Source organism: Hypanus sabinus, chromosome 17, assembly GCF_030144855.1.
Source record: "Hypanus sabinus isolate sHypSab1 chromosome 17, sHypSab1.hap1, whole genome shotgun sequence".
Lineage (NCBI taxonomy): Eukaryota > Metazoa > Chordata > Chondrichthyes > Myliobatiformes > Dasyatidae > Hypanus > Hypanus sabinus.
This window is the reverse complement of record NC_082722.1, coordinates 75,094,213-75,118,395: the sequence shown is the minus strand read 5'-3', so window position 1 is coordinate 75,118,395 and position 24,183 is coordinate 75,094,213.

The window sequence follows — 24,183 nt, the reverse complement described above, 5'->3', positions numbered from 1 at the left end:
CAGAGAAATTTTTGGCAAACAATCCTCAGACTGCCGAGAAAAAGGAATGATCCATTTCCTGCTTGGATGTCAAATTTACGTTGTCTGAACTTGAAAGGCTGTTAATGATGCTGCTCAGACATCACCAGTGAAAGATGATATTTGTTCTAATATGCTTACATGGTTGTTGGATTCAAAACTTGCATTGTTTTTGGAATTCTTTAGTGCAATATGGATTGAAGGCTGATTTCCTGCTTCCTGGAAATTAGCAATTGTTACCCCGATATTGAAACCTGCCAAGGACCAATCAGATCCTTCCTTCTATAGACCTACTTCACTAACTTCCCATGTCTGTACCCAATGATTATAGGAAGGCTTTCTTATTTTCTGGCAAGTAGTGCAAAATTAGCTGTATATCAATCTGGATTTCGTAAAGGAAGAATAGCCATGAACTCAGAGTTAAGTTTGGATTCTGGTATTCTTAAGGCATAAGATAATAATGAATCTGCGTTATCGGTATTCTGTGATGCAGAGAAAGCTTATTATATGCTGTGGTCACAAGGATTGCTGATTAAACTGGTGGTAGAATGTTCAATTGAATTAAAGATTTTTTTTGTGATAAGAAGATATAAGATAGGGTGGGGACAAGATTCTCTAATGCAAGTGATCCCAGCTATTTTTATGTCACAGACCATGGACTCCAACTTCGGAACCCATGCTCTAAGGAATATGAGATAGAGAATGAAACTCCACAGGGGAGGGTGTGTAGTCCACTTCATTTTAACATTACGATTAATGATATTTACTTAAATGTTGGCTCAGACATTTCCAAATTGTTATATGCTGATGATGGTTGGTATGTGTGGAAGAGAGGCAGAAATATGAATTATATACGTTTGTAGTTAGGAAAACGCAGGCAGCTGTTAATGGTGTAGAGCAGGGCTTTCCAACTTTTTTATGCTATTAAGCAGGAGGTCCATGGGCCCCAAATTGGGAACCCCTGGAATAGAGGAATGGGGACATCAAATGGGGATTTGAATCTTCTGTTGTAAAGAAACAAGTTATTTGTTTTTTTCTAAAATGAGCGTTACACCCTAAAAATGTATCATGATTTTTTAAACATTCCTGTAACTGTACCTTTGGCTTGTGGCTTAATATAGGGGGTGATCGCCCCTGGTCTCGCCACACTTAAGAAATCTCATTTGAGTGGATGCTGCGTGATGTGTCCCCTGTTACAAATCAGTACTCCAAAATAACAAACAGTACACAATATGCTATTAAATGATTAAGCTTTATAATTCTTACTTTGGCTATGAGACAGGTTATTCAGGTGTATTTGTTTATCTGGCAAAGTTTAATGTGACTATGAAGAAAAGATTATCAGGCAAAGTATTGGTGTTTATGTTTTAGATGGTTCCTGTCACTTTAGCCTTGGAATTGTTCAAAAAAGTACATCATGATTATACACTTCTGTGCTCTACTTCGTTCTCAGTCTTGACATCTATTTAAACGGGTACTTTAAATTGTATGCCAGACATTCTTCTTGACATTGGTCAACATCTGTTGAGTCTGCAGGTTCTAGGCCTGTGTATACATTTCATATGGGTGCCTGCCCATGTTGGGGTTGAAGGAAATGAGCTGGCAATCACTTAAAATTAATATATAACTGTAGGGGTGTCTTTGCATAAGGGAGAGATGAAAGCCATAATCACATAGTCTATTCAATCACAGTAACAACAAAGTTGGGATAAGGAAAAGAAAGGATGGCATTTATATAAGATTCAAAGGATGGTGGGATCTCAACTGAGAGATGGGTAGAAATGGAGAGAAGAAGTTATTCTTACGCGTTTAAGGATTGAATATACAAAAACTGAATTATTTCCTGTTCAGAATTAACATGCATGATACGGGCATTTGTAGGGAGAGCACTTGTCAAGAAATGGCACAGCATATTTTGTTTGAATGCAGTTCCTATGAGGTGCAAAGGAAGCATCTAATTGCTAAATTGAGATCTTTGGGACAGATACAGTTTAACATGGAAAGCCTGTTAAGAGATCACAGTAATCGTAATGTATATAAGTGCATACTTGACTTTCTGAACAGTATTTAACTTTTTGATACTGAGTTTTTTTTGTGGGGGTGGGTGGAATTTAGTGAGTATACTTCCTTTCTTTTTCCTGCACATTCCAACTCAGTAACTGGTGGCAATTCACCTTCTGTTGGTCTGCCAACTACTGTTAAACGTCACAAGGAGAATAAAAGGTTCAGTTTTTGTTCAGATCAAATATTAGAATGGGGAAGAAATATGATCTAAGTGACTTTGACCATGGCACAATTACTGCTGCCAGATGGGGTGGTTTCTTAGAAACTGCAAATATGGAATTTTTACACTCAATAGTTTTTTAGAGTTTACAGAGAATAGTGTGAGAAAAATCCAGTGAGTGGCAGTTCTGTGGGTGAAAATACATTTTTAATGAGAGAGATCAGAGAAGAATGGCTAGACTAGTTCAAGGTGACAAGAAGACTGCAATAGCTCAAATAATCATGTGTTACAACAGTGATTTGCAAAGGAGCATCTCTGAATGCACATATGTCAAACTTTGAAGTGGATGGGCTACAGTAGCAGAAGACCACGTACACTCAGTGTCCACTTCATTAGGTACTGGGGGTACCAAACTAAGTGGCCGTGGAGCGTATGTGCTATAGAGAAGCACACTCTTGTTGTGTTCTGTTCCTGAAGTTCTTCACCAAGGTAGCTCTGCCACTTTATTCTTGTTATTGTTCTTTCTCTTTGAATCATTTCCAAAACCAACAATAGCATCCCATTTTCTGTTCTCCTGGTATATTTATTTCCTGCAATGCCTGCCTGTTTGTCGGCTACGTGGAACAGTGTATGTTCCAAGCCTACACTGGTGGCCCTCCCGCAATTTTCCTATGTTACATCAACAAATGCATTGGTACTGCCTACTGCATCCATGCTGAGCTCATCAACTTCATCCACTTTGTCTCCAACTTCCACCCTGCCCTCAAAGTTACCCTATACATTTTTGACATCTCCTTCTCTTTTCTTAACCTCTCTGTCCCTTTCTCTGGAGACAGTTATCTACTGATGTCTGTTATAAGCAAATAGTCTCTCAAATGTACCTGGACTATACCTCATCCCACCCTGCTACTTGCTGCATCTGCTCTCAGAATAAGGCTTTTCATTCCAGAATGAAGGAGATGTCCTCATTTTTCAAAGAAAGGTGCTTCCCTTCCTTCACCATCAACATTGCCCGAAACTATATCTCTCTCATTTCACACACATCTGTTCTTACCCCATCCTCCCCCCAACCTACCCAGGGATAGGGTTCTTCTTGCCTCATCTACCACCCCACCAGCCTTCATGCCCAGCACATAATTCTCTGCAACTTTCGCCGTCTCCAACAGGATCCCACCACCAAGCATATCTTTCCCTCCCTGCCCCCACTTTCTGCTTTCTGCATGGATCGCTCCCTTTGTGACACCCCTATCCATTCATTCCTCCCCACAGTTCTCCCTCCTGGCACTTATCCGTGCAAGCGGAACAAGTGCTACACTTGCCCCTACACCTCCTCCCTCACCACCATTCAGGGTCCCAAGCAGTCCATTCAGGTGAGGCTACACTTCATCTCTGAGTCTGTTGAGGTCATGAACTCTGTCTGGTGTTCCCAGTGCGGCCTCCTGTATATCGATGAGACCCGATGTAGATTGAGAGACTGCTTCACCAAGCATCTACGCTTTGTTTGCCAGAAAAAGCAGGATCTCTCAGTGGCCGCCCATTTTAATTCCACTTCTTATTCTCATTCCAACTGTCCATGGCATACTCACTCCACTGTCATGATGGGGCCACACTCAGGTTGGAGGAACAACACCTTATGTTCTATTTGGGTAGCCTCCAACCTGATGGCATGGACATCGATTTCTCATTCTGGTAATGCTCCCTCACCCCACTTCAACATTCCCCATCCCCTTTTCCCTTTTTCACTTTATCTCCCTGCCTGCCCACCACCTCCCTTTAGTTCTCCTCTCCCCTTCTCTTTCTTCCAAGGCCTTGTGTCACCTCCTATCAGACTCCCCATTCTCCATCTCTGTATCTCTTTCACCAATCAACTTTGCAACTCTACATCAACCGTTCCCCTCCCAGTTTCACCTAACACCTTGAGTTTCCCCCTCCCCTCCCCACCCACCTTTTAACTCCACTCCTCACCTTTCTTCTCCAGTCCTGATAAAGGGTCTCAGCCCAAAACGTTGACCGTACTCTTTTCCATTAATACTGCCTGAGTTCCTCCAACGTTTTGTGTGTGTTGCTTGGATTTCCAGCATCTGCAAATTTCCCCTTGTTTGTGACAGTTCCTCTTCCCAATTCACCAGCCAATAGATGGCACTAGATAGTAAGGTTTCCAACACCAAGCTCCGGTTTTCCAAGTGGTTGCACCTCCAGTCTCAGAGAGCCCTGGGTTGGATCCAAATCTCCACATTCAAAATGTTCACTTAAAAGGAAATTAGTTTTTATTAATTGTTTTCAGGAAACGAGCAACATTGGAGAGGTTGGCATTCATTCTCTATCCCCAGCTTCTGAGTGAGAGAGAGATCTTATCCTTTATTTTAAAATACATTTTTTTATTCTACTTCAACAGTTATCAGATTTAATAAATTTAATACTGCAATTAGCTTTGCTGAGACTTGAATTCATAACCTTTCAGAATTTAATTCAGCTATTTGTCCTCATATATGGGTTGCCTTTATGTTTTAAAAGCACCTGTTACAATACTGAGGGCATCAGACTCAAACCATGGAGAGCAAAGAGTAAAGTACATTTATCATCAAAGTACATACAGGATATGTCACCATATACAACCCTGAGATTCATTTTCTTCCGGGTATTTACGGTATATACGAAGAAACTGAAGCAGGTTGACAGTTCACACAATTTAGTGTAAACTTTGCAGAATTTTAAGAGGAAGAAAAACAATAAATGCTAGTCCAACAGGGCCATTAACAAAAACTCTCAAATTGAAAGTAAAATACCAACACTGTGGTCAAAAGCAACATCTAAATACTAACCAAATACCACACATTTCCAGTGATGGTCGAAACAGTAGTGCTTTTTCTCAGACAAGGATGAAGGTAAGCAGGAAGCGTAAGATTGCTATGCTTTGCTCAAGTCTCAGCAAGGCTACAATGAAAAGAAGAGAGTAAATACTGCCATAATGGAACAATAACTAGCTGGAACGTGCATATTCACAAGCACAGTGGCAGAATCTGCTGCGCAGCCCACCTGCGGGGGTGCATAGGCCCTGCACCAGAGTCCGTGGTTGAGGCAAGCATAACAAGTCCACAGTTTACTAATCCTAACCGCAATGCAGGAAGAAACTGGAGTACCCGGAGGAAACTCACACGGTCATGGAGAGAACACACAAACTCCTTACAAACAAGAGAAAATCTGCAGATGGTGGAAATCTGAGAAACACACGCAAAATGCTGGAGGAAGTGAGCAGGCGAAGCAGCATCAATGGAAGAGGACAGTTGATGTTTCAGGCCGAAATGTCTCTCCTGCCAAAAGGTTTTGGCCAGAAACATTGACTGTACTCTTTTCCTAGACGCTGCCTGGCCTGCTGAGTTCCTCCAGTATTTTGTGCGTGTAATTCCTTACAGACAGCAGTGGGAATCAAACCCCTGTCACTACTTGTATTGACACTCTGAAGGAGCAATGGACTTGCACCCCAAGATCACTATCAATAGTGGAGCCTGAAAATCTCACTACATTTTTAAAAATTCTTTATGTAAACCTTTTTAAACAAAGAAGAAGGGCTAGCTTTATTTGTCACAGTGGATGTGGAGAGGATATTTCCTTAGAGTCTAAGTACCAGAAGGCATAGCCTCAGAAGAGAAATCCCTTTAGAACAGAGATGTGAAAGAAGTTCTTTAGCCAAAGAGTGGTGAATCTGTGGATGGCTGTGAAGGCTACATTGTTGGGTATATTTGAAGCAGAGGCTGATAGGTTTTTACTTAGTCAGGGCATCAAAGATTATGGGGAGAAGGCAGGAAAAGTTGTTGAGGGGGAAAATACATCATTCATGATGGAATGGTGGAGTAGGCTTGATGGGCTGAATGGTTCAATTCTGCTCCAATATCTAGTAATCTTGATTTGTAAATCTTGTACATCTTATTTTTAAGGTACTTCTTTTTTATTCTTTCTTACTTCTCTTCTAATGCTTTTATACCTGTGCACTTGTAATGCTACAGTAACACTGCAATTTCCTTTGGGATCAATAAAGTATCTATCTATTTTATGGTCTTATGGTCAATCCACCACTCTAAATGCTCACTTTCTCAAACTATCAAAATGCATAATTCAAACCATCAGGATCAAGGTCAGCAAGTACCAAGGACACCTTTCCCTGAAGAAAGATTAGCTTCATTTGTCACATGTACATCGAAACATGGAGATATGCAATGAAGTGCATTGTTTGCTTCCACATGCAGAACTATCACATGGATGTGTTGGGTGCCCCCCTCGAGTGTCGCCACACTTCCGGCACCAACATAGCATGCCCACAATTCATAACCCTTAACCTGAATGTCTTTGGAGTGGGAGGAAACTCCACATGGCCATGCAAACTCCTTACAGGAAGCAGAAGGAATTAACCCTTGATCTTACAGCTGGTGTTGACAAGCGTTGCACTAACTGCTGGGTTATCATTCTGCCTTTCTGAAGGTTCCTATCCCGAGTCATATGCTGACCTGAGCTGGTGTTATTGGAGTTGGAGCTGGTCTTTTATTGTCACATGTACTGAGGTAGAGTAAAAATCTTGCACACAGTGGGAGGAAACCCACATGGCCACAGGGAGAACGCACACACTCTTTATGGGCAGTGATGGGAATTGATCTCTGATCACTGGCTCCGTAAGAGTGTTAAGCTAACTGCTACGCTATTTTGCCATCCTGGGTAAGAATCATTGAGGACTTGCTAAATTTGGGGACATGCTAAACCAGAGGAAACCCATGTAGTCAAAGGAAGAATATACAAATGCCTTATGGACACCAGTGAGTATTGAACTCTGATTGCTGACACTGTAACTGCTAAGCCATTGTGCTGCTCCAGGTTGGGGTCACTGGGGACATGTTAATTTTGCTTTGATGGTTGGAAGCAGTGGTTGAAAATGAACAGTGGATTTCACCAACTACAAATTCACCCATGTTCTGCTTCTATTTTCTCTCACTTTTTCCCCTATATTTGTGGCATAATCCAGGTTACCTCCAGACTGAGAATGGTGTCAGGAACAATATTAATCATCATAATCAGACAAAAAGTCAACTCCAGTTCCAAAGAGATGTTTATTCAAGCACATTTATTTAAATTCTTTCCAAAATAAATTTGTAATGGGAAGTGCAGGAGATTAAAACAAAATGGTGGAAATGCTCAGTAGAACAGGGTTAATGATTCTGGCTGATAACCTTTCAGACAATTGAGTAGTCATTGTTACAGCCCAGTCTATCACAGGTAATGTTGCAAAGGGTTGGAGGCAACTGGAAGTGGACCCAAGTGCAGGACATAGGCACGGAGACGGATTTGGACATGACTAGGATTTGGAACTTGACTCAGACTTGGAATCGCAGCCTGGACCTGGACTGAACTGGGACTTGGAGCCTGGACCTGGACTGAACTGGGACGGAGCTTGGACCTGGACTGAACTGGGAGCCTGGACCTGGACTGAACTGGGACTCGGAGCCTGGACCTGGACTGAACTGGGAGCCTGGACCTGGACTGAACTGGGACTCGGAGCTTGGACCTGGACTGAACTGGGAGCCTGGACCTGGACTGAACTGGGACTTGGAGCCTGGACCTGGACTGAAGTGGGATTTGGAGCCTGGACCTGGACTGAAGTGGGATTTGGAGCCTGGACCTGGACTGAACTGGGACTCGGAGCCTGGACCTGGACTGAACTGGGACTCGGAGCCTGGACCTGGACTGAACTGAGAGCCTGGACCTGGACTGAACTGGGACTTGGAGCCTGGACCTGGACTGAACTGGGACTTGGAGCCTGGACCTGGACTGAAGTGGGACGGAGCCTGGACCTGGACTGAACTGGGACTCGGAGCCTGGACCTGGACTGAACTGGGACTCGGAGCCTGGACCTGGACTGAACTGAGAGCCTGGACCTGGACTGAACTGGGACTTGGAGCCTGGACCTGGACTGAACTGGGACTCGGAGCCTGGACCTGGACTGAACTGAGAGCCTGGACCTGGACTGAACTGAGAGCCTGGACCTGGACTGAACTGGGACTCGGAGCCTGGACCTGGACTGAAGTGGGATTTGGAGCCTGGACCTGGACTGAAGTGGGATTTGGAGCCTGGACCTGGACTGAACTGGGACTCGGAGCCTGGACCTGGACTGAACTGGGACTCGGAGCCTGGACCTGGACTGAACTGAGAGCCTGGACCTGGACTGAACTGGGACTTGGAGCCTGGACCTGGACTGAACTGGGACTTGGAGCCTGGACCTGGACTGAAGTGGGACGGAGCCTGGACCTGGACTGAACTGGGAGCCTGGACCTGGACTGAACTGGGACTCGGAGCCTGGACCTGGACTGAACTGAGAGCCTGGACCTGGACTGAACTGAGAGCCTGGACCTGGACTGAACTGGGACTTGGAGCCTGGACCTGGACTGAACTGGGACTCGGAGCCTGGACCTGGACTGAACTGAGAGCCTGGACCTGGACTGAACTGGGACTTGGAGCCTGGACCTGGACTGAACTGGGACTCGGAGCCTGGACCTGGACTGAACTGGGACTTGGACCCTGGAAATGGAACACAGAGACAACACCAAACAAAGACAGATGATTCATATCTTGACTTGGAGGAGGGGCAAATGGCCAACAATCCTCAACTAGACATGGAGAGATGGAACTTCCTACTCAGAATAGCAGCAAACAGCCGGACCTACTCTGCTGGGAACGAGATGACTTAACCAACCAACGACTGACAATACAAATCTTGACATGGAGTAGTTCATGAAGTGGCAAATAGCTGGCAATCACTTAGCTGGAAATGAAAAGACAGAATTCTCAACTCGGAGTAGCGGCAAACGGCTGGACCTACTCAACTGGAAACAAGATGACAGAAACCAAACAATGGTAGTCCATTTGTATCTAGACACGGAGAAGCTCATGAAGATGGTCCCTTATTCTTGGCAGCTCGGAGTGGCGACAATCGGCCAGCAAATCTCAGCCAAATATGAAAACAACAGAATTCTCAACTCGGAGTAGTGGCAAAACGGCTGGCAACTCAGCTGGACACGAAAATGACTGAATTCGCTAAGCAGTCACAGGCACCAAAGTTCTTAGAGTCCACGATTCTCGGCTGCCCCAGAGCGAGCATAGACACACTGGCTACGGTGATGAACCAGCCACGAGTAGATGTAAACCGGAGTTTTTATGCTGCTGGTTCAAATGAGGATCAGGTGCCTCAATCAAGGTGCCAGGAGAAACACAGGGAAAAGGAAATCAACAGAAACAAGGAGTCAGCACACCGGACTGTGACAGGTAAAGCCTTCTCCACCATTGAAAACATCTACTTGAAGTGTTGTCCCAGGAAAACAGCATCTATCATCAGGGAACCCCACCACCCAGGTTAAGCTCTGTTCCCACTGGTGCCATCAGAAAGAAGGTACAGGAATCTCAGGACTCAGACCAGGTACAGTTATTAACCCTCAGCCATCAGGCTTTTGAACCAAAGGAGATAGCTTAACTCAACTTCACTTGCCCCATCACTGAACTGTTCCCACACCTACGAACTCACAAGGACTCTTCATCTCATGTACTTGATATTTATTGATTATTTATTTATTATTGTTTCTTTCTTTTTGTGTCTGCACAGTTTGTTGCCTTCTGTACACTGGTTGAGCACCCAATTTGTTGCAGTCTTTCACTGATTCAATTACGGTTATTATGGATTTATTGAGTATGCTCACAAGAAAATGAATCTCAGAGTTGTATATGATGACATTTATGCACTTTGATAATAAATTTACTATGAACTTTGAACTGTACAGGCAGCAATTTCACATACACCTTGCCAAACCAGACTCAGCAGTAGACCTACAGCACAGGGAATAAAGAAGAGAACAGCATAGAAATAGTTCCTTTGGTCTATGATGTTGTGCCAAACTAATTTAGGACAGCACAGCAGTGTAGTGGTTAGCGTAATGCTATTACAGCACTAAATTCCCTTGCTGTCTGTAAGGAGGTTGTACATTCTCCCTGTGACCGTGTGGGTTCCCTCTGGATGCTGTGGCTTCACTATGCATTCCGAAAATGTGTGGTTAGTACGCTTGTGGGCATGTTGAGTTGGTGCCGGAGACATGGTCACATTTCTAGGCTGTCTCGAGCACAACCCTGGACTGAGTGGATCCCTGACACAATCGACACATTCCACTGTATGTTTCGAAGTTTTGATGTGCATGTGATAAATAGAGCTAATCTTTCGAATCTGGTTCAGCTTTGCCTATTAAGGAGTCACTGCAACATCCCTGCATGATGTCCATTTACTTCCAGACCCATGCCTTCTCATTACTCCTGCAAAGTCATTTGTACCCAAAGGCCACACTTTAAACTGTATTGACTCACATCTCTTTGGAGATGAATATGCTTCTGTATCCCATGTACGAAAACTTTTAAACTGGCTGCTTCTGAATGAAGATCTTCCTCTTGAAGACACTTGCCCTCTCTGGTATATTTTGGATGACCAATGATTAGTTCTGTATGTCCCACAGTAATCACACCACTTGCCACTGACCATTAGAAACTGTTGTACTGAGTCCACCCTCTCTGCAGTTTCTTGTGGTGCATCCATAAAAACTGATGAGGGTCAAAGGGGGCATGCTGAATTTCTTTAGCTTCTTCACGAAGTAGAGCTACTCATGAACTTTCTTGGCTGTGATGTCTACAGTATATAGATGGTCTAGGACAGGCTATTGGTGATGTTACTACAGTGAAGGAGTCCAGGATCAAAATTCAGAGTTAAAAGTAAATTTATTATCAAAGTCCATATATGTCACCATATCCAATTCTGAGATTCATTTTCTTATAGGCATACTCAATAAATCCATAAAAGAATAATAACCATAATCGAATCAATGTAAGATCACACTAACTAGGGTGTTCAACCAGTGTGCAAAAGATTGTGTAATTGTGCATATATATGTAGAAGAAAATAGTAATAATAAATAAATAAGCAATAAATATTGGGAACATGAGATGAAGAGTCTTTGAGAGTGAGTCCTTGGTTGTGGGAATTGTTCATTGATGTGTCAAGTGAAGTTAGCCTATTTGATTCAAGAGCATGATGGTTAAGGGGTAATAACTGTTCCTGAGCCTGGTGCTGTGAGTCTTGAGGCTCCTGCGCCTTCTTCCAGATGGCAGCAATGAGAAGAGAGCATGGGCTGGGTGATAATGGTCCCTGATGATGGATGCTGCTTTCCTGCAACAGCATTTCATGTAGATGTTTTCAATGGTGGGGAGGGCTTCACCTGTGGTGGAATTTGTAGAATTTATTGCCTCTCTCAACACCATTCTCATGCCTCATTCCTATAGACTCTGATGACCTGACCATTCAACATATCTTAAATATACCCAGAGGGTACAGCCTCAGAATACAAGTTTGTCCATTTAGAACAGAGGTGAGGAGGAATTTCTTTAGCCAGAGGTTGATGAATCAGTACCACATGTGGAATTCATTGTCACATATAGCTGTGGAGGCCAAGTCATTCAATATATTTATAGTGGAGTTTGATAGTTTCTTGATTAATAAGCATGTCAAAAGATGCTGGGGGGAAGTCAGGTGAATGGGGTTGAGAAGGATAATAAATCAGCCATGACAGAATGGTGAGGCTTAATGGGCTGAATGGCCTAATTCAGCTCCTGTGCCTTATTGATGCAGACAGCAGCATACGCTCATGTTCCTGAAGTGACTGACCAGCCCTTTGATTTTTGTTAACATTAGGGAAAATCCTGTTGTCATGACACAATGTCACCAGGTTCTCTATCTCCCTCCTGTACTCCAAGTGATCATTATTTGAGTCATGGTCAGAAATGCAGTTTCATCATCAAACTTGCAGATCAGGAGGTCCCAACCTTTTATATGCCATGGAAGAATACCATTAAGAATGGAACCTGTGGACCCCCGCTATAGATGGAGTTAAAGCAGAATATGGCCACAAAGTTGTGATTGTATAATACTGTAAGAGCTTCAGACACTGGAATAGTATTAGGCCATTTGGCCCATTGAGTCTGCTCCACGATTCATCATGGCTGATTTATTATCTCTCTCAATCCCATTCTTCTGCCTACTTCCCATTACCTTTGATGCCCTAACTAATCAAGAACCTATCAACATTCACTTTAAGTGCACCCAAATGTCTTAGCCTACAGAACCATCTGTGGTAATGAATTCCACAGATTTATTATGCTCAGGATAAAGAAATTCTTCCTCATTTCAGTTCTAAATGGACATCCCTCAATTCTGAGGCTGTGCCCTCTGATCCAAGACCCCCCCACTACAGGATATATCCTCCCCACATTCACTCTATCTGGGCTAATCAATGTTCAGTAGGTTTCACTGAGATATCCCCCCCCCCATTCTTCAAATATGGAGTAGAGTACGTGAGGGGGCTGAGGATACTGAGGACATTGAAGAAAAGATTGAGAAGGTGAAGACGGTGGAAAGACTTATTACAAATTGACACCTTTTTTACAAATGCTGACAGTTTACTTTCATTGCGTTACTTTGAATAATTTATATAAAGTGGTTCTGATTTCTGGAATGATTATTACTGGAATCTGGTGGACGGGTGATTTAACAAGCAGAACACTGAAGAATCCACTGAAACAACAAAAGCTAGCCCAGCTTACATTTCACTTCTTGCTTTGATTGTACATCAGGAACGCCAATGAATTGTTCGATGGAGCTGGCTCCAAATTCACAGACTGATTTGCAAAATAATGTGTAGTTTTTTGTTGTAAGCAGATGGTTGGGAGAGTTGACTGAGACCTCAAACGATGTGATTGCAGCTGTCAGCAGTGGAATTGGGTTCTATCAGTTGTCAGCGAGCCTAATTCACAAAGTTTTAAACCACCAGTCTCATTTTTTCCCTCTCTTTACAGCTTTACATTCAGGAAGGCAAGAAAAGGAGAAGCACCTGCCAGCTTAAAAATGGTACAGTAGCACCGTGGCTAATGTGACGCTTTATAGCACCGGCAATCAGGTTTCAATTCCCACCACTGTCAATCAAGAATTTGTATGTTCTCCCCATGTTTGTGAGGGTTCAGAATTAGAATCAGAATCAAGTCTGATATCACCAGCATATGACGTGAAATTTGTTGTTTTGCTCAATATAGGCATCTGTAAGACTCGAGAGACCTTGTTCTTTTGCCTTGGAAAGTTTCCAGGGCGCAGGCCTGGGCAGGGTTGTATAGGAGACCGACAGTTGCCCGTGCTGCAGTTCTTCCCTCTCCATGCCACTGATGTTGTCCAAGGAAGGGCAAGGGCCGATAAAGCTTGGCACCGGTGTCATTGCAGAGCAATGTGTTGTTAAGTGCTTTGCTAAAGGACACAACACGTTGCCTTAGCTGAGGCTCGAACTAGTGACCTTCAGATCACTAGACCGATTCCTTAACCACTTGTCCACGCGTCAACACAAGTTGCTTGCTCAGTAGCACATTATATTAAAGCTTCACATTACAATAATAAGAATATATTAAACAATTAAATTATGTAAGTGTTACAAAAAGAAAAGAAAAAGAAATATTGAGATAGCGTTCATTGTCCATTTAGAATTCTGATGGCAGAGGGGAAGAAGCTGTTTCTGAAATATTGAGTGTGTGTCCTCAGGCTTCCGTACCTCCTCCTTGATAGTAGCAATGAGAAAAGGGTATGTCCCAATGGGGGTTCTTGATGATGGATGCTGCCTTCTTATGCTATTGCCTTTTGAAGGTGTCCTCATTTCCACTGGGTGCTCTGGTTTTCTCCCACATTCCACAGACGTACATATTAGGCCGAGTGAGTTATAAGCATGAAATATTGGTGTCACAGTCATAGCAACACTTGCGGGCTTGTCTCAGCATATCCTTGGACTGCGATGGTCATTGACACAAATGACACATTTCACTGTAAGTTGTGATTTACATATAACAAATTAAACTAGACTCTATCATCTTTAGCTCTTACCCCAGCTTCAGTTTAGATCACAGATGAGTGCTACTTTAGGCGGCATCTGTCCTTAAGGACTGTCATCATCCAAAACGTTTCCCCTTCTTATTGCTACCATCGAGGAGGATGTACAGGAACCTGAAGACACACACTCAATGCCTCAGAAACAGCTTTTTCCATTTTGCCATCAGATTTCTGAATCGACAATGAATCCATGAACACTACTTCACAATTTTTTGCTCTCTTTACATATATCTACTTCTTACTGTAATTCATAGCTGTCTTTATTATTATATATTACATTATGCTGCCATAAAAGAACAAATTTCATGACTTACAGTATGCCAGTGATATTAAACATGATTCTTATTTTGATTCCGAACTGCCTCCTTCATTGGCTTTCATTCAGCAGTGAGAATAACTTAATGATTCCAGTTTTCATTGAATTGGTTTGCCTGAAGTTGTGTGTGATTCTGCTCACCCCCATTATAGCAAGAATTTGGAGGCTAAATATTCTGAATAACAAGGAGAGGTAGGTAAGTAGAACAAAAACAAAAAATGCAGGAAATACTCAGCAGGTCTGGCAGCACTTGTGGGAAGAGAAGCAACATCAGGGTTTCAGGTTTATTGATTTGACTGGATTTGATTTGGTTTAAAGATATAGTGTGGAACAGACCATTTCTGCACGATCCAGAAACTCACCAATTTAACCTTAGCCTAATTGCAGAACAATTTAATATGACCCAGTAGCCTACTAGTTGCAATGTCTTTGGACTGTGGGAGGAAACTGGAGAACCTGGAGGAACCTGATGCACACAAGGGAAGAACGTACAAACAGCTCCAACGCCCTGAGATGCAATAGATTGAGGACTGCCAGACTGGGGGAAAGAGAAGCATGTCAAATTGCAAGAGGGGGTTTGGAAGATAGGGGGTATATGACAGGGTAAAACTGGGGTGACCAAGATTACCTGGTCAGCGATGAATGGGAGCAGCTAGAGAGTGTGAATATAGACACAAGAATGTGTGAGTACCTAAAGACAGCAGAATTTAGAACAGAGAAGTAATTTGTCATGAAACCACAAGCAGGTTGCAAAGAAGAAGAAACTTAAAACATTGGACATTACATCAATGCTCCTCAGAGTCCAGATATTTACTCCATTAGAACTGACATTTCTGTCTGTTATCATTTTGGCTCAGTTGTTTCTGTCTGTCCTGCTGGTCATTTCCAACATCCTTGCCGTTAGCAACACTCAACAAATAAAAGGAAGTATAATAAGCTTATAGTTGCTGCTAGAGATCATTCAGAGGTTATGAAATTATGAATATTATAATTATGGATTAACTAAAATGAGAACCAGACTTCAGGAGATAAAACCTGTAACAGTTTAACTTCCAATTGATACTTTGTGGCTAGTGAAACTAATCATTGTGTCTGAGGCATTCTGATTCTGCCCCATTGAAACTACACAATAGAAGACAGCATGAATATTTCTGCTATGATCACATTGTTAAAGGTGTATCCCCGTCACTTAATGCACAGTGAATGACAGATCTTTTTTTTCACTTATCCTTGGGGTCCATTGTAAATTCATGAGCTACTCTTCAAAAATTCTTCTAAATAAAATAGATGCTGTATATTTTGGGTGTCCGTAGATTGTACCCAGAGGCTTTTGGAAGAGGCACTAGTACAGAATGTTTAAAGAGGTTCCTCTGATTGGTATGTGTTACCATTGTACAAACATTTGTAAATATGTATTTCTGTAAACTTAACTAACTACAAAGGTTCAAAGATTCATTTAATATCAGATAATGTACAGGGTATACAACCTGAAATTCATACTCTTCACAGAACATTCACAAACAAGAACCCCATAGAAAGGATGATAGAAGCACTGAAGTCTCGACTATATTCAAAATGTCAAAGTTAAGTGAATGCTGATAGCAATTTGTCATAAGCCCTGGAAGCCTTTGTGGCTTGCCAAAGAGTGTTGGGCGTCTGGGTTTCTTGAGCACCTCTATTTACAAACTGGCACCTTAACTAGAGCTGTTTAGCCCTCACAAAATGCTGGTGGAACACAGCAGGCCAGGCAAAATCTATAGGGAGAAGCGCTGTCGACATTTCGGCCCCAGACCCTATAGATGCTGCCTGGCCTGCTGTGTTCCACCAGCATTTTGTGTGTGTTGTTGTTTATGCCTTTTGATTTTCTGTTTTATATTCTGTGTTTTCACTCAATTTGTTTTGTTGTGGTTAGTGCAGTTTTGTTTGTGCATGGGGGAGTGGGGGAGGAATCAAACTTTGAACAGATTGGAAACATGGTTTTTTGATCTGTGTCTGTCTGTGGGGAAGATTAAATTGCAGGGTTGGATGCTGCACACATAATTTGTTAATAAATGTATTTTCAATCTTGGGTCTTTACATCTTTGAAGTTAACAACTTGGATTATGATTGTCACATGTACTGTGGGTCAGTGAAAAATTTTGTTTTGCATGCCTTACAGATCATGTTACCACATAAGTACATTGAGGTGATGTAAGCGGAAAGCAATAACAATGGGCAGAATAAAGTACACTGCAGGCAGACAATAAAATGCATGGCCATATTGAGGTCAAGAGTCTGTCTTAGTGTACAATGGAACCATTCAATACTCATTTAACAGTAGCTTAGACGCTGTCCTTAAATCTGGTAGTATGTGCTTTCAGGCATTTGTATCTTCTGCCTGATGGGAGAGAGAAGAGAATGTGTGTGATATATATTCCCTTTGTCCTACTCATCCCTTCCTTCTCTGTTCCTGAAAACGATCTTGTTGCTCTCTTTCCAGTTCTCATGAAGGTTCTCAGACCTGATACTGAAATACATCCTGAGATGTGCTGGGACACATCATCAGTGATGTAATTTGGGGACATTGGGTGTTTTGGGTCTTTCAACATCAGACACCCGTGTCCAGGCAACCCATCCAGGATTGATCAGGTCCTGTCTTGTGTCCCGGCAACACTGTGTCACTGGTCACATCTCTTGATCCATAGCCATCTAGAGGCCTGGCCAGCAGCCTCTGTGATGGTTACGTTCAATGACAAGGAGCCCGGCTGGAAGGAGATTCAGGAGTTAGAGCAACCAGAGCTGGTTCTGCCCCAGTCCTGGTGGAGTACCTGTCAAAGTGGACAAGCGCTGCCTTAAGCTACTTTGCAAATTCCTTAGTGTTATTTGATGTAGGGGAAAGGTCATGCAGGTGTGCATATGGAGTCTGAATCCCTAAAGAGAAGAACTCCAAGGACACTGAGCAGATTAGATCCATCTAATTGCTCAGTGTGCAAGGAAAGGTATTTTTCAGTATTGTTTCCTGCTCAGTTTCTCTTCAGAAGTGGTTACGTTGATACGTCGGTACAGAAAGGGGAGAAAAGAGGATGCCTGGAACACGTGGATGTGGTTTCCCATCTGATCAGGGAAGTGAGACCTAGTCGTACGATGGCTAGATCTTACAAATGCGTGGTGTGTTCGGGGTGTCCAGGGAGGGGTAGCTTGTCAGGTTGTGCCCAGGGGCAGCTCATCCACCTTTGGTCCCCAACTGCTACTCAGCTCTCACCTGTGGCTCCAGGTAATTATTTGCATGTGACAGAGGCCAGAGCTGGTACACCGCTTTGACAGGTGGCCTAAACTGTGTGAGGGAAGCCAGAAATCTCCAGCCCCACTGAGACAGGGATATGCCTATGCCAGCATGCGAAGCCAGTTCTGGCAGACAAGGGCGGATGAGGTCAACTGCAAGATTCAATGGCCAGGAAGGTAGTGATGCAACGCTTTGTGGAGAGCGAAGGGCATAACAAGGCACAGAAGGCGCCATGGCTATCCACCACAGCCAAGGAAGTCTCCAGACATGACGATTTTTCGTACCATTAGACCAAGATTAGGCCAAGAGAGTGGAACTGCCCTAGTGCAATAGTTATTTTCAGTATAAAACTCCTTCATCACAGGTTTTTCTCTGTGCAGTTCTATCAGCTACACGGACAAATGTCATTGTCAAAAATGACGGACAATCAACACAAGTCAGTGGAGTTCATGCTAAACTGTCACCATGTTCTAAGGAAGATAAAGAACTTCATCCTGGACTAATATGGGAACTTCAGGTTGACAGTCTCCTCGGGAATGATTACATCGGTCAGGCACCGGCTGGAGAAGTGTATTATAACCAGATGTACAATCTCAGTGATCCTCGTCTCCCTGATCATTAACTTGCTGGTTAAGGCAGCCAAAGTGGAGTGTGGAGCCCCTCTGACTAAGACAGGCTTATGACAGCCCCAATCGGACCCTTCATGGATAACCTCGCAGTGACATCTACATCACTCTTAGGCAGTAGGTGGATCCACTAGAGGCTGGAGAAGATCGTCACAAAGGCAAAAATTAGCTTTATACTAGAGAAATCCAAGTCAATGGTGCTAAAGAATTCATCATTTCTAAGGGATTTGGAAAATAACTTGCAAAGAACTGTTATAAAAGTAGATGAGACCAAGGTAGATCGGGCTGGTCACTGAAAAGATACAGTATTCTCCATAGCAATACAAGGAGCCAAAACGCTTTCATAGTTCTGTGATTTCTAAGATTAATTGTCCTGAGATTTCTACAATTCATTGTCCTGTGACTTCTATGATTCCAAGTGCTGAATACTATGGATCTTCATCTATCTCAACTAAGCCAATATTTCCCCTTTGTTCATTTTAAATCCATTTAGATATGTCTGAATCATGGTCTGAATTCTATTGTTTCAAATCATAGTGGGATTCTGGCTGTCTCTGCACTACTGTTTAATTTTTATCTCTGCTGAGTAATTGTCAGTCAAGACAAAAAGGAAAAAGAATAAATTAAATTTTCTTGTTCTGTTTTCTTCGTCTTTCCTTTCCAGTCCTGATGAAGGGGCTTAGCCTAAAACATCACTGTTTCTTTCTCTGTAGATGCTGTTTGACCTGCTTAGTTCCTTCTGCATTTTGTTTGCTACTCCGAATAATATTCACAAATGCCTAGACTTAGTGTTTGACTGCTGGAGGTAACAGCTGACACAGGAATTGTTTTCAATAGTTGTAGAACTGCTTTTAAATTGACCTTTCTATGCGTTTAAGCAAGCAGATTCACTTGTACTGTGATGAGAGGAAAATGCTGTCTCAAGTATTATTTAATGAAAAGCAGAAGAGGTTTCTCTAACACAAAATATTCTGCAGATGATGGAAATTGAGAGCAATACACACAAAATGCTGGAGGATCTCAACAGCTGAGGAAATCTCTATGGAAGAGGAATAACAGTTAACGTTTTGATCCAAGGCTCTTCATCAGGACTGGAAAGGAAGGGGAAGGAAGCAAGAATAAGAAGGTGGTGGGTTGTTGAAGGAGCACAAACTGAGAGGGAAGGTAGGTAGATGAGGAGGAGGATGAATTAAGACAGTTGGAGATGATAGGTGGAAAAGCAAAAGAAGAAGGAATCTGATAGGAAAAGAGAATGGATCATCAGAGAAAGGAAGGGGAGTCAACAGAGTGAGGTGATGGGCAGGTGAGAAGAAGAGAAGGGGTATGAGAGGAGTCAGTATAGGGAATGGAAAAAGAGAGCAGGGGAGGGAGATAAATCATTTGAAGTTAAATAATTTGATGTCCATGTGATTAGGTTGGTGGCTATTTATCCAGACAGAATGTGATAATTAGCAGCATAATCAGACCATTCACCCTATCAACTCCACTCTGGCCTACTTTTTTATTATATATAGAAACCTGGAGGACATTGGCAAAGCTATCTGTATTGTATTCAATATTTCTGTAATAATTGAGTAATATTGTAAATATATTGATTGATTAAGCATTCCTTGTTTAAATAAATAATTAGGGGTTATATGTAAGAAGTATGTGAATGGCTTAAGTCATTAAACTACCACATCATATGTGAGCACCTTATTAGAAGAAGGAAGAGAAAACTCAGTAGACGATCATTCCTGTGTTTTTCTTTCGATTATTTTCTGGAGTTACAAAACAGAATTGCATCCTTTACTGTCCATCTTGAATTTCTCTTGAGAAGGTGGTGGTGAGCTGCCTACTTGAGTCCTTCTGTGAAAGTGCCTCTGCAGTGCTCCTAGGAATGCATATTCTGCAATGTGGCTCTCCTGCTTACACCCCGAGACTGCTCTCGAAGGTACAAATCAGAAGTGTGAAGGTTTTCTGAGATCTCGTCTCAGTGAAGGTGAAGTATCAGTGATATACTGTATGCTCAAGTTGTGAAAACACACCTCTGCCTTTGCTTCCTCAGAATGTTAAGAAAAGTTGGCAAGTTCCCACTGATCCTCAGCACTTACAGATACCAAATCAAAGACCCTTACATTCTCTCTTCTTTCCCCTTGTTCTGAACAGAAGATGAAAAAGCTCAAAGACTACTTCTATCCCACTTAATACACGCAAAATGCTGGAGGAACTCAGCAGGTCAGGCAGCATCAATGAAAAAGAATAACCAGACAACATTATGGGTTGAGACCCTTCTTCAGGACTGTCAGGACTATCCCACTATTATAATGCTCTTTAAATGATCATTTTATAAGGATCAACTCCTTGTCTCTCAATCTACCTCGTCATGGCCCTTGTACATACTACACATTTTTTTTGTCTATTCTGCACTTTCTCTGTGATTACAGCACTGTATTCTGTTTTATTTTCCCCTTTGTGCTACATTACTTTCTCTATAGTGGATACTATAGAGCGAGTGCAGAGAAAGTTGACAAGGATGTTGCCTGGTTTGGGGAGCATGCCTTATGAGAATAGGCTGAGTGAACTCAGCCTTCTCTCCTTAGAGTGATGGAGATTGAGAGGTGAACTGATAGAGGTGTATAAGATGATGAGAGGCATTGATTTTGTGGATAGTCAGAGGCTTTTTCCCAGGGCTGAAATGGCTAACACAAGAGGACAGTTTTAAAGTGCTTGGAAGTAGGTACAGAGGAGATATCAGGGGTAAGTTTTGTACACAGAGAGAGGTCAGGAGAAATGGAAATAGGCAGTGAGAGCAGAGCACCCCTGTGGCCATTCCCCTGAAAAACAAGTATATCGCCTTGGATACTTTTGTGGGGGATGACCTCCCGGGAGAATGCTACGGTGATCGAGTTGCTGGCACTGAGCATGGGTCCGTGGTGTGGAAGGGATAGAGAGAAGGAGTGGTAGTGATAGGGGATTCAATAGTGAGGGGAACCGTCAGGAGATTCTGTGGACGTGAATGGGACACCAGATGGTATGTTGCCTCCCAGGTGCCAGGGTCAGATATCTCTCAGGTCATGTCCGCAACATTTTGGAGAGGGAGGGAGGGAGGGCAGCCAGATGTCTTGGTATATATTGGTACCAATGCAATAGGAAGGAAAAACAATGAGGTCCTAAAAAGAGAATTTAGAGAGCTAGGTAGGAAGCTGAGGAGCAGGACCCTTGGATAGTAATTTCTGGATTGCTGCCTGTGGCACACGCCAGTGAGGGTAGAAACAGATATGGCAGATAAATGCTGAGGAGCTGGTGCAGGGGGCAGAGCTTCAGGCTCTTGGATATTTGGGATCTCTTCTGGGGGAGGTATAACCTGTTCAAAAGTGACGGGTTGCACTTGAACCTTTGAGGGACCAATATTCTCGTGGGCAGGTTTGTTAGAGCTGTTGGGGAGGATTTAAACTAATTTGGTAGGGGGGTAGGAACTGAAGTGAAGGGACTCAGGAAAGGAGAGATGATAAAAAAGTAAATATAGCATGCAGTCAGACTGTCAAGAAGGGCAGGCAGGTGATGGGACTTAATTTCAGCCAAAAGGCTGAGTATCAAATCATTAGGGATGCAGAGTCAGAAAGGACAGCAAATATGGTGCTCAGGGTGTTGTATCTAAATGTGCATAGGATAAGAAATAAGGTGGATAATCTTGTTGCAGTTTGAGTCGGTGGTGAGGAAGGCAAACATCATGCTGGCATTCATTTCAAGATGTCTAGAATACAAGAGCAAGGATGTGATGCTGAGGCTTTATCAGGCACTGGTGAGGCCTCCCTCACCTTGAGTATCGTGAACAGTTTTGGGCCCCTCATCTTAGAAATGATGTGCTGGCATTGGAGGGGGTCCAGAAGAGGTTCACAAGGATGATTTCAGGAATGAAAAGTTTATCATGCAAGGAAAGCTTGATAGCTCTAGATCTGTACTCAGTAGAATTCAGAGGGGATCTTATTGAAACATGTTGACGGTTGAAAGGGCGAGACAGAGTAGATGTGAAAGGATGTTTCCCATCATGGGTGAGTCTAGGACAAGAGGGGTGCCCTTTCAAAACAGAAATGCGGAGAAATTTCTTTAGCTGATGGGTGGTGAATTTGTAGAATTTATTACCACAGGCAGCTATGGAGGTGAGGTCATTGGGTGTACTTAAGGCTTCATTGTACTTCATTGAAGCTGTACTTCAATGAAATGTACTTCATTGATAGGTTCTTGATTGGGCATGGCATCAAAGGTTATGGTGAGAAGGCCGGGAACTGTGGTTGAATAGGAGATGAAAAGAAAGGATCAGCCATGAGTGAATAGCGAAGTAGACTCAATGGGCCAGATGGCTTAATTCTCCTCCTATGGTCTTATGGTCTAGATAGGTAAATGGAGTTTAGAAAAATATAGGACTATGTGGTAGTGAAATTCTAGGCAGTTTCTAGAGTAGGTTACAGTGCCGGCACAACATTGCGGGCTGAAGAGACTGTAATATTCTGTAGATTTCTATGTTTCTATGTCTACGTTTTTATGTAAAGAGTAGATGGTATGCAAATAAAACCTTTGCCCTGAACTTTGGTGCATGTTACAACAATTAACCAATGCAATCTGTCCTTATTTTACATGATACAGATTTGGTGATGTTGTTAGAATAGCCTGGAAGAGCTAATGCATTTGGTTAGCATCACACACTAATTGCAGTCATGATGCAACAATGGCATGTGCATATGCAATAGAATGTTCATTTACAAGGGCAGCACAGGAGCGAAGTGGTTAACACAATGCTTTACAGTGCAGGTGACCTTGGTTCAATTCCTGTCACTCCCTGTAAAAGAGTTTGTAAGTTCACCCCGTGACTGTGCGGGTTTCCTCCTAGTGCTCTGGTTTTCTCTCTCAGTCCAAAGATATACTGATTGTTAGGTTAATTGGTCATTGTAAATTGTCCCATTATTAGACTAGGATTAAATTGGGGGATTGTTGGGCAGTGCAATTTATCAGCTCCAGTTGTAACTGTTGTAACTATATGTTAACTATAACTATAAGTAACTAGGTGGTTTTGTGTAGATCTTGTAGATTTAGTTTTTGATTTGTTGGGTGGTAGAGTTGGTCTCCTGACTTGGTGTGTCTGGGTAGTCTTGTTTTGTCTGGTGGGTTTGGAGCTACTTTCCAGGAAACGCACTAAGATAGTAGCGCGATATTAATACGCAGCAGACTCTCCGGACTGGATTTGGAGATTACCAAATGTATGTGGATTTTCTGGTGTAGTCTGTTTTGTCATGTGTTTTTGTGATATCATTCTGGAGAACGTTGTCTCATTTTTTAACTGCATTGCATCTGTGGTTTCTAAATGACAATGAACTGAAACTGAGCTGAACTGAATTTGAGGGGTGGTATCTCAAGAAAGTAATAAAAATAAAATAAATATCAGATACTGGAGATGAAGGAAGTTGGGAATGATGTTTCCTGTGGTGGGGCGGGGGTCTAAGAATAGAGGGGTGTCCTTCTAGAATGGAGATGAGGAGTAATTTCTTTAGCCAGAGAATGACAAATCTGTGGAATTTGTTGCTACAGGCAGCTATGGATGACACTGGGTATGCTGTATTTCAGGCAGAGGTTGATAGATTCTTGATCAGTCAGGGCATGAAGGGATACAGGGAGAAGGCAGGAGATTCTGGGTGAGAGGGAAAATGAATGAGTCATGATAAAAATGGTGGAGCAGACGCTCTAGGCCAAATGGCCTAATTCTGTTTC